Here is an 11,479-nt window from a genome sequence, read left to right as displayed (position 1 = left end):
TGAGTGCTGAAGGATGCTGGTGGAAAGCAGCAGATGACCAGAACAGTCTAACTCTGTTCTGCTGGGAGGTAATTACCCTCAGATCTTGGAAAGTTTAGTAGAATTCAGTAACTTTTAGCATCTTTGTGGGCTTTGTTAAGTATAGAACAACATATAATAATTTACGACATTTTTAGATGCAGAAGTACAACATGGAAGGAAGAGTACATTGAGGAGGAAAAATGCAGTTGAGTTCTGCCCTGAAGACTGTTCTCGGTATCAAAGTAATATTTCTGAGAGCATGTTTTTTCATGCAGAGATTGTTATGCTAGCACACCTAAGTACTGAGGAGTAAAAATACTGTTTTCACTATACATACGTAAGTCAAACACATGGTTTATAAGCAGCTGCAACAGTAACACAAAGGTTTCAGTCATGCAGGTACCCCTTAAAGTGAATGAACTTACAGATGGTTTTCAACCATGTTTGACAACTAGAAGGTAAAAGCAAAGTTAAATAGGGCTGAACTATTAACTATTAATAGTTAAATAGGGCAGTATTCAAAAAATTCATAGTAGATCTGAAGGTTCAGAAATGCAATTTCTGACTGGTTACATGTGCTACCCTGCCTTTGCCAAATCCAAAGCAAAATGACTCATTTACAGAATGAGAGGACAGGCTCATATCCTATACATATAGCAGATTACTGCAGCTCAATTAGTGGGCTATTTACTAAGCTGTGCTTAATCACTGAGATTCCTGAGAACTTTCCTCCCCATCGCTGTATTTGAATTGGTTGTAATCTCTGTTGTGAAGTTGTATCTATATATTTAGCAACATGCAGTCTAGTCTAGTCTGGATGAATTTAATGTGTAGTACTTCAAAACTGGTTGGGAAACTAATCTTGGTAGTTATCAGGTTCGTTTTTAAGCTGGAAAGCTTTGTTGAATCAATTTTCTTACAGAGATGTCCTGGCTTTCATTCTGCTCAATATTTTTACTGATGATACTTAATAGTGACAAGAATTTCAGATTCACCCAATGGCCTGGTTAATAGAATAGAAAAATCCCTTTTCTTGAATTTGCAGACAACACCATGCTAAGAGAGGCTTAAGACTTGCTGTAGAATGATTTTAAGATGTCAAAAAAAGAGTCACAAAAGTTTGGAGAAGCTGTCTAAAAGAACATAATCAGCTTAAGACAACTCCAAATGCATATATTTCTGCCCAGACACAGTATAGGAAGCAACTGATAAGGTAATTCTGCATATTTTCAACAGCTGTGGTATTGACTAGGTAAAACAGGGGGTTTGAACTAACAGGAAAGTAATTTACAGAACATCAATATGAAATGCTCTGGAAGTAGACCTACAAGCTACAACTTAAAGTAAGCATGCTTATTTTTGTTTACTTACTTCTAATTCTGATCTATACAAAGTTTACCTTCTTTCAGGTTAGAGCATTAAGCACTATGAAAGTGAATTCACTCACTTTTCTCCTTTTTCAATTCATCTTTATCCGGAAGTGGGAGAAGGACTTTAAACTATCCCAAGCTGGTATGAAAATTGTCTTACCACAGTCTTTGGCTCCTTTAAAAAGGAGATGTTTAACTGGGATGTTCCTGTGAAGGCATACTCAGCTCAGTTAAGCAGCCATCCCTTCAGAAAAGGTTCATCTGGGGCACAGCTAATTTCATTCAGCAAAAGCTATTGTGACCTTTAATTGCATATTAACACCTCTGATTTGAGCTGATGACCATTTCCTGGATATGCTTCTGAGACACAGTGCTAGCAATGAGTAATTCCTGACCTTTAGCCATTGAATTAACACCTCTAATTGTAAATGAGAGAGCAGTTAAACCAAAACTCTTCCTAATGAAGTAGCTTATATTACTATTATTTGGTTGGTCTACTACAGAATATCAATTCCCTTAGAGATTAGGAAGGAAATTTTTTTTCCTGAGGCTTTCCTAATTTATATCCCGCAGAAGCTCTGACTGTATGTGCTTTACACAACTGTAGTTGGAAAGGTTATGTCTGTCTATACCTTGCCAGCTGAAAGAGTGGTAATACATCAGGGCTACTTGAATTTGTTGCTACTTACCATGTTTCTTTGTGCGTCTTGTGATGTAAAGTCACAGCCTGTAACCAAACCACAGTAGGCCGTGGTCTTGTCAAATCTCATAGAGTAAGCAAGTTTAGGCTGGCAAATTCATATATGGCAGAGCTGGTGGACATTAGTATTGCATGGGCATAATTTTCTACTTTCTTGCAAGACTTCTGGACTATCCTCTCATGCAGAGCTATAAGCTTAAACTTGAAACTACTCAGGAAATATGTAAATTACAATCCCCCTGACTTAAGACTAATGCTGACTTATTCAAAGCATAAATTACACACAAATGGCATGTCTATGAGTGTTGTCTATGAAAGACTTGTGTCTTTCTGATATCATGACATTGCAATTCTGTAGAACTGTCTAGGACTGCACACTTAGTGGAACTGGAAATATCAAAATCTTTAATTTCAAGACCAGCTAGAAAAAGGTGTTGCAACATTTTTCATTTCCCATTTAAACAGAATTGTCTATCATCTCCCGTAGAAATGCAAAATACTTTTTTGGTTGTCTTCTCTCTTTCTATCTGCCATGAGTCTCTAGGGGATGTCCAGTACAAGCTGAATCCTGTTAGTCTTCTATTCCAGAAACTCTTTCTAGGCTTGTTCATCTACTGTTAGCATTTTTCCCCTCCTTCTGATAAAGGCCTCTAGGCAAATCCATTTTCCCATGCAATTATAAGTCCTGCAATGTTCATTTAAAAGGAGTCCACTTCTTACAAGCTTAAGTTACAGCAATAAACTCATAATTGTATTTAAAGGAAAATACAAAGCTATTAATATTAGAGGAATTCTTCTTATGACTAAGTGTAGAAAGCATTTTTTTAGTTTTAGCAATGGCTGCATTCTGTCGCAGCCTTTGAGACAAACTGAAATGGAAAAAGAATTTGTTCTAATATATATTATTAATTAAAATTATCAACACGTGTTGTTTGGAAAACAAATAAAAGTATATGTGAACTGGTGAACTTCCAAAAGGAAGTGCTTGCCCCTGCTTTCCCCTTGTAGCCGTTAGGATAGCTCCAGCTCAGGGGTATTCTGAACTATTGAACTAGTATGTTTAGCATGCTAGTATGAAAACAGAAATAGCTACTAGCTAATCTGGCTAACATAATGGGAGGTTTGCTGCCTTAAGCACACTACAAAAAATTGCTGCCCTTTTTTAATTCCTTCCTAGAATCATAGAATCATAGAATCATTAAGGTTGGAAGAGACCTCCAAGATCATCGAGTCCAACCATCAACCCAACAACACCAACCAGCACCCCCAGGTCCTTTTCCGCCAGGCAGCTTTCCAGCCACTCTTCCCCAAGCCTGTAGCGCTGCATGGGGTTGTTGTGGCCAAAGTGCAGGACCCGGCACTTGGCCTTGTTGAATCTCATACAGTTGGCCTTGGCCCATCGATCCAGCCTGTCCAGGTCCCTCTGCAGGGACCAGGTTGTAAACATATGGTGAGGCCTTCAAATTTTTGTTTATTTATTTTAAAATCACCGTTTTAGGTAACAGTTTTACTAACTCCACTCTTAGCCCAGATCCGCTAACTAGATGATGCACTTGATTCAGCTGAATTCCTACTGATCCTACTAAGTTTCCTTATGCTGGAATTCCCAGATAAGAAAAAACCTGAGCAATGCCCAGTCAATGTTTCCATTACAGGAACTGAATGACCTAGAGGCTGAAAACAGGTATGAGTCCTTGGTTATTTTTGGTGGCATATTGGAATATAAAGCTGAAGTTAACAGAAATGAGCATGATTCTGACATTCTTCAAAAATATATACTAGATTTTTTTCAAAAACAATACCTTCTCTATGTTCTGTTGAACAAATATTACATTCAAAGCAGTGTAATTGTGTTAACAATAGAAGACATCTTTCAGAAGTGCAGAAAGCAGAAACATAGAGGAGATGAATGGAAAAAGCAAGCTCACAAGACTTAACGTAAGTCATAATATTTTATACATCACTCAAAAATCACAGCAAGAAACAGTGTATAGAAACCTAAACATACTGAAGGTTTTCTCAGCTAGGAATTGAAATACTGAGGTCTAGCTACATACCCAAATATCTAAAAAACTATTTTGTAGAATATGAATACCCTCAAAGAAATTCAGATGAAGACAACAAAATTACCCACATAAACAAAGCTTTAAAGTCAGAGAGTATGAACTTAAATGGCTTCTATTTGAGTACACAAAAATCTGCAACTGTTAATGACTACTGATTTTTGTTTGCTTCAGTTGTGATGTGTATATAATGTGTTATAAACTGTAATTAGAATAATCAATTCAGTGGTATCTCAGTCTAGATAAAGACCTTTGGAGTCAAATTAGCTATTATGTCTTTAAGCTCTAAACACCTACATTGCTTTGTGGACCTGTTAATGACCTACCCACAGTTCCACAGAGAATAAAACACAAAGCCTTTGCTTCTTAAAGCCCAGACCGGGTCCTACCACTAACTCACCTTGCTTCTTCATTTGCAAATGAAGCACAGAGGTATTAAAACTCATACTTTGGAAATTATTGTTTTCACTTCAAAATATGTTGTTCATCTGCACAAATAAAAAAAGAGGTAACTGCATTATTCAAGCCAGTTATAGCAATTCTGAAAACCATCGTATAGCAAACCTCATTTTCAGCCCTTTTATTCACAAGTTCTAGGATCTGAGAGCTTATTAAAATGACACAGGAAACAAAACAGGCCTGGTTTATGCTCCCTTCCTATCCTCTTTTCCTCAACTTCAGCACAATTTACAAATGTTTTCTGTCAGCTTTTTCCCTTCATGCCTGTTCTCCACTATCATCATGCACTTTGTTTTCATCAGTCTCTCTGCCCTTCTCTGACTGTAGTAACTAGATTTCTCCAGTTCCAGCATCCTATTAAAGACGTGTCCAAAATACTTATTATGTTTGTTCGCCTGTGCTTCTGAAGCATTGACAGCGTACTGGTTTAAAGCCCAGATCACCCACTGAAGATTTGCCAGGCACTTTCTTGGTTTCCTATCTAAAACAGGGTATCATCGATACCCTGTTTCTGGTCGTAAGAAGTTGAAGGTGATTCCTGTTTTATTTGAAAAGGATGAGAAGCCATTCCTTAACTGCGGTTACTCAGACTCCAAAGCCTTAAGAGAAATTAGGGCAAAGAGTTCCTGCCATCTTTCTGAATCCAATAAGCTTAGTCAAGGAGCTGCTCCTATCTATATGCTCAGTAAGGCTGCACATTGTTCATCTCGTTGAAGTGTTAAAAGCTTGTGAGCATCTATAGAGACAAAGCTGGGGGGATTGAAGCCTTCCTTTGTGCTCTGTCAGTGTAATGCTGCTTGCATGCTAAATGCTTTTATTTCCCTCCTCGCCCCCCCAATGCTGTCAATAGCAGTGAAATATCTTTATTTTCAGAAAGTTAATTCCAAAAAAGCACTGATAAAAGAGAGGGGTATTACAGAACTGAACCCCCCCCTTCAGCTGGACTCTGCACCGGACCTGAGGAGTATGACACTAACCTCAAAGCAGAATCAGTTTATATCCTAGAAGTGCCAGACAATTTGTCAATAGAGGAAGAATGGTTATAGCTGCCTGCAGGCAAAAGAATGTAGCTGAGGATCTTTTATTAAAGCTGTTCCCCCTATTCACTACATTCCTTTTGCCTACAGCTCAGTCCACAGCTTGCTGTTAGCAGCGTACTGTTGCCTGACCTCTATAATGCACAAATTTTAACACTGTAACATGCTAACAGAAGCACTTTTCAGCCTGGCTTCCTAAGAAAGTGAGGTTTGTACTGTAATGCATAAATATACATAGATTTTTCCTTTACTCCCAACTGAATATATGGTTTGATTTCCACCAATTTTTCAAAGAATTACAAACCCTAATAGTATTATGTTCTTAAAAGTTTTGTGAAATACGTGGTTGGTTAGAGGAAAAACTCACTAATGTCTCCCACTGAGCTCAATTCTCATTATAAAACAGAAAGACAGAACGAGTATAAAAACTCCAACCATGGGGTGAGGGGAGGAACAGTTGGACACCCTTTAATGATAGTTTTCACAATATTAAGTGAGAGAGAATTCAACCAGGAGACAGGTTTTTATGAAACCATGCTTAATTCATTTTGCTGCCAGCAGAACTCCTGTTGATGTCTCTGTGCTGCGTCACACCGCACTGAAAAATGCTTCTGTCACAGTGAAGGGAGCTTTAGCGTGTCTCGGGCTTTCTGACAAATATTGTTCTCACAATGCAAATACTTCATCCTTTCTTATTCAGCTCTTTGAAATCAAATTTCAGAGTAAGAATCACTCCAGAGGAAAGAGAAAGCTGAATGCAAGAACTTTGGTGAATGGAAATAGGAAGATAAAAAGAAGAGTTAAGCAAAGAAAACCAGTAGCCAGTAAACTGCAATTTAGAATTATTATTTTCTTCAGTTTAGAAAACTTAAGGGGAAGAAAAAAGTTTGGTACTCTTTTGAGGCTATCAAAAAGAAAATATAATTAAGCAAACCTTTTTGTTTTACTAATGAAACAGAGTGCTCCATTTAGGCATAAATGCCTCAATGTTGCTATTTCTTGCAGAGATATTCTTCTTTCTTGTACACTTGTTGGATCTGACCTTATAATCTAAACCAAAATATGTAAGACGAATGATCTCCCAAGAAAGTTCAGAAATTCAGTTAAGCCACGGTATTTAATAAATAAAGTAGTATTCTACTTTTGTAACAGTTTGAAGATTAGAATGTACTTCAAATTACTTCAGTAGTCCAAAAAATGTGTCTGGACTGGTAAACAAAGTGTTGCCTCTGTCTAATGCATTCCAACACTTTCAATATACCTTTACTACAGTTTGATCAGATTCTAAATTCCTAAAAGTGTTGTTTCAAAAGGAATTTAAAAGTGGACTAGAAAATATCTCAATGTTGTTTCATTTAGGCTAATTCCTAATTCTCTAACATCAATTTTTGTTTGGTGCTTTTTTCAAAACATTTTTTTAACTGACTTAGTCTTCATGTATATCAACATGCTCCACTTGCAAGTTGAGTATGGATTAAATTTTAATCTCATTAAATTTGACATATAAGTGATTAAAATGCATACTATAACTTCCACCCTGAAATTCTATTTCTGTCTATGTCTTGTTTTCCTCATGTTTTCATGATCAGCCTCTTATTTATCTGACTAGGTGTGACTCATGCTATTTTATTTTTTTTTTAGTACTTTAGAGTTTATGAAGCATTTGCCTGTGCAGATGTCGGAACATATTGCTGTACAAACCCAATATGAGTTTCAGACTTTTAACAATATGGTACTGGGTTCTTCAGAGAATAATTTTAAAATTAATAGTTTTCTGTTTAGAATATTATGTAACTGATATAAATTACTTATACTCAGTGCTGAAATACAAAAGAAATCTGTGGCTACATTATGAGTCTAACAGCATGTAATTAGTGTTACTTACACTGAATATATCTGTATATTCATACTGATTCAGGTAATGGAAGAGGAGGAAAAACAATGTAAAGAAGGAAGCAAAAGGGGAAGAAAGTTAAATGAGCTATAGCAATGAGAGAAGGAAAGAAGTGGAAAAGAGGACGGAAAAGGAAAAAAGCATAGCAAGGGAAATAGAGTTTTGTATAACATTTTATACGTGTCTATACATACAAACACGAACTTATTAGCAAACCCCTAAAGTATCTGGCATTAGAAATAAGACTTTAGACATTCACAAGTTCCTCTGAGTACATTTTGGTCCAACAATTTTCAGTGGGTGCAGAGGCTGACCCTGAGAGGGTCAATAATGTATTGAGAATACATCATTCATTTGAAGTTCATATTTGTTGGTTGAGGTATAACTGACTATCAATGTTAGGCTAATGCTTGGCATGTTAAGCTCAGCCTCAGTTTTTCTTGTGCATGTGGACTCTATTGCTCTTATTTTACCCAAAATGGACAAATCTCTATAGCATCTGTTCTTTGTGAACTATATTTGTCCCAGTTTATCAAGTATCAATGGAGGAACAACCGTAGGTAGAGTACCTACAAGCCTGCATGTCTAGAAAGAGCATACTAAAGATATTCATAGTTCTACCTGGTATGTTCAGGTAGGATTTGAAGAAATAGGCAGAATGGGTTGTGTTATCTCACTTGGCAGCCAAAAAAAAAAAAGGCGTGCCAGACTGGAGCTAGAGATACCAGTGAGAGACTGAAGTGACCCTGGGAAACTCAAAGCTACCTGGCATGCTACACACAACTTCAAGCGCAGTGTTACCACAAAAAGCAGGTGCAGGACTGCATGCTTCGGAAAATGCTTACAGCAGGGTGTGCGCTGATGTTCGTTCTACGGAATCCCTTATAGAGAAAGGGGGAGAATAGGGGAAAGCCTAGAATATAGCAAGATAAAACTTTTATGAAGATACAGGAAATCTATGAGAGAAAACAATAACGATCTACAAAAAGTCACTGGATATAAATTATAGATAACTAAAGGACAAACTCTGAGGAAAAAGAGAAACGAACAGGAGAAACAAAAGCGCTAGGATCACAAAAAGAGGATGATAATTGACTTTTAAGAGCAAAACATACTTACTGATCATGGGATTATCTGATGTCATGTCCAACCTAGGACAGGTCTCCAGTTCCTCCAAATTCCATACACAGCTTTCTCTATCTGCCTTTAGAGAATCCAACTCCCATCTCCTTCCTTGCATCAAGGAGATTTTCTGTATAGAAAACATTGTATGTAGTGCTAGCATTCTCACTTGTTATAGGAATATAAGCTAGATGAAACAAACCCTACAAGGATACGGAGCCATGCAAAACCTTAAATCCTAACCAAGGAGGAGAAGTTGCTTGATTTTCAGAACACTTCAGATTACATGCACTGTAATGTGTTGTCTCTCTGCTTTCCAGACATAAATTCTGACACTGTATGGGTTTCTTCACAATTTATATAGCAGACTCCACTATTTCACTTCTTCAGCCTGCCCGGTATTATGAGAAAAACTTGTGAGCTGCAATACCATTCATAATGTTTAATCATGATTTAAAGGCCTTATGTAATAAAGAGTCTATTATATCCCTGGCAAATTATTTTAAAAACATAATTATACTGATTAAAGTTTAAAAACCAGAATAGCCTTGCTACTACTAAGAGTTCATCTTCGTTCAATTGCCTTTTTTAATGCCATTGCCTACAAGGGTTAAAAGGCTTTCTAACGGGAATCTTCTATATAGATCATCTCCTGCATCATTCTGTCTATTCTCTTCAATAAATAGCTAATGCCCTATGAAAAGCAAAATTTATTTTTGTGAAAACTGTCTGTGATAGACTCAGATTTTGTTAAAAGGAATACTTTAAAGGAGATGTGATATGCTTTGGTAACAGCATAAGTTTTAGAGGGAATTGTGTTTGTCACCTATAGCAATCTTAAACCTTGCAGACCTTTCAACACAGTAGGCACCTATCCAAGAAATTTCCCATTAGTAAGAACATTTTGAGCATTATTTGTTTGAGAAGATACTAGTTGGCAACATTAAAAGCAGACCATTGTTGGCACCAGATAGCGATGTGCTTCTTAACTAAAGAAAGAAGTCTGGGAATTTTGGGTTGGGGTGTTTTGGTTTTTTTTTTAATATTTCTGAAGGACTGAATGTAGTACCCATGAAAACAAAGGTGTAAGAGCATCTGCTACATAAAAAACTCAGTACCATAGTTCTATAGAAAAACATTCTTGCTAATCTGGATTTTATTTTGGGTTGGGTTTTTTTTGGGGGGGGGAACTACACATTGTAGCAATCAAACAATGTTTACTTTTCTTCTAAAGCACATACAGACAGTATGACCACTTAATGGATGAGCATAAATACCATTATTGCCGTTATAAGACATGAGTATTTGATGTACACTGACTCCTTGCTGATGCTACTGCCAAGTTATTTGTGCAAGAAGTAAGGGTGAAGTGGAAGCTATGAAAGTCAAGCACATCACTTTTAATGATTTACATTGCCCGTCAAACAGAGAGAACAGCCACTGGCATCTCAACTTGAAAAAGGTAAATGTACACCCTTCCTACCATTCCACCGCAACAGTACAGGGACTGACTCCAAAAGGGAAAATGAAGTAATATGCACAGGAGTAGGTACTGTATTAAGTAATTAATTAATTCAATATGCAACTATAAAAAGAAGTGTGAAACCTAATTCTCCAGCACCATTCACATACAGCTTGGAGAAAATAAGCATGAATGTGAGAAGCCACTTTCCTGGCTTCATCTTGGTTTAAATTTCCCAGCTGATTTGTCATGCAATATTTGTATATGCAAGCAATTAGAAGGGCAGAAATAAAATGAAGTGTAATTAGAAACAATACAAGAAGGGTTATTTAGCATCCAAATATATTTAAAAACCATCATATCAATTTCATAAATGACAAACTATTTTCCTTTAACCATCAAAAAAAAAGTAATCCTGGTGTTATCTTAGGAAGAGAAAATCATAAAGGAAGTTTAGAAATGGAATTCCCTTGTACATCATCACTAGCCGAGGCCAACAGTGAACCAGCCTTATTCACCTAAATTTTCATTCAGATGACTCAAACATGACTCACTTACACCTCTCAGATACAGGATGGTAAATATTTGATAACAGCAACATACATACATACTTTTTCCCTCTCTGGGCATTTGTAAGAGAACAAATCCTGACCTGCATCATTAAAACTATATCAAACAGAGTTTCAATACATATTTTGAATTCACAGGGCTAGAGGTTAAAGACTTTCATAAGAAATAGTCTTGAATTCTAAGCTGTACTGGCAGATTTTAAACTCACATTTTTCACATCCCAGAGTTTCTTATTATCCAGCCTTTGAAATATCCTGAATAAGGGCAACCCCCCTTTTTTTTTTCTCAGCTGAAGCTGAACCTCCATGCTCTAAGAATACAAAAGGCAAAGCAAGTTTGTTTCTAATGCCGTTTTGATTTCTGGTCGTGCTGCAGTGCAAAATGTTTTTGCATTTTACTTTAGAGTCAGGATGGGGGAGGGAGAAAAAACAATCAATAAACCCCCCACAAATATCACAAACCACAAGAATCCTTGGCCTGAAACGGTAGTTCAGTGAGGATGACTGGATTAGAGAAGAAATTGCTTGCTTTCCCATTAAGCCAAATAAATTTGTACACCTTGCTGGACTCTCTCCTAGCTTCAACAGGAGAAAAAGGAAAAATTTCACCTGATCTTGCCTCATGGTTAGTGCAGCTCTTGGGCTATAGGATGTCTAGGTTCAAGCCCCATGAGGTTAGGGACATCTAGAACAAGAGCCTTTGCTTCATGAATGTCACAATCTAAGTTTATTGCATAAAAAGCATCAAATATTTCTTCCTCTGTTGCATTCTCAGAGGATAG

The sequence above is a fragment of the Pygoscelis adeliae genome, unplaced genomic scaffold, assembly GCF_000699105.1.
Source record: "Pygoscelis adeliae isolate BGI_AS28 unplaced genomic scaffold, ASM69910v1 Scaffold15, whole genome shotgun sequence".
Taxonomy (NCBI): Eukaryota; Metazoa; Chordata; class Aves; order Sphenisciformes; family Spheniscidae; genus Pygoscelis; species Pygoscelis adeliae.
Note: the sequence above shows the minus strand (reverse complement) of the source record.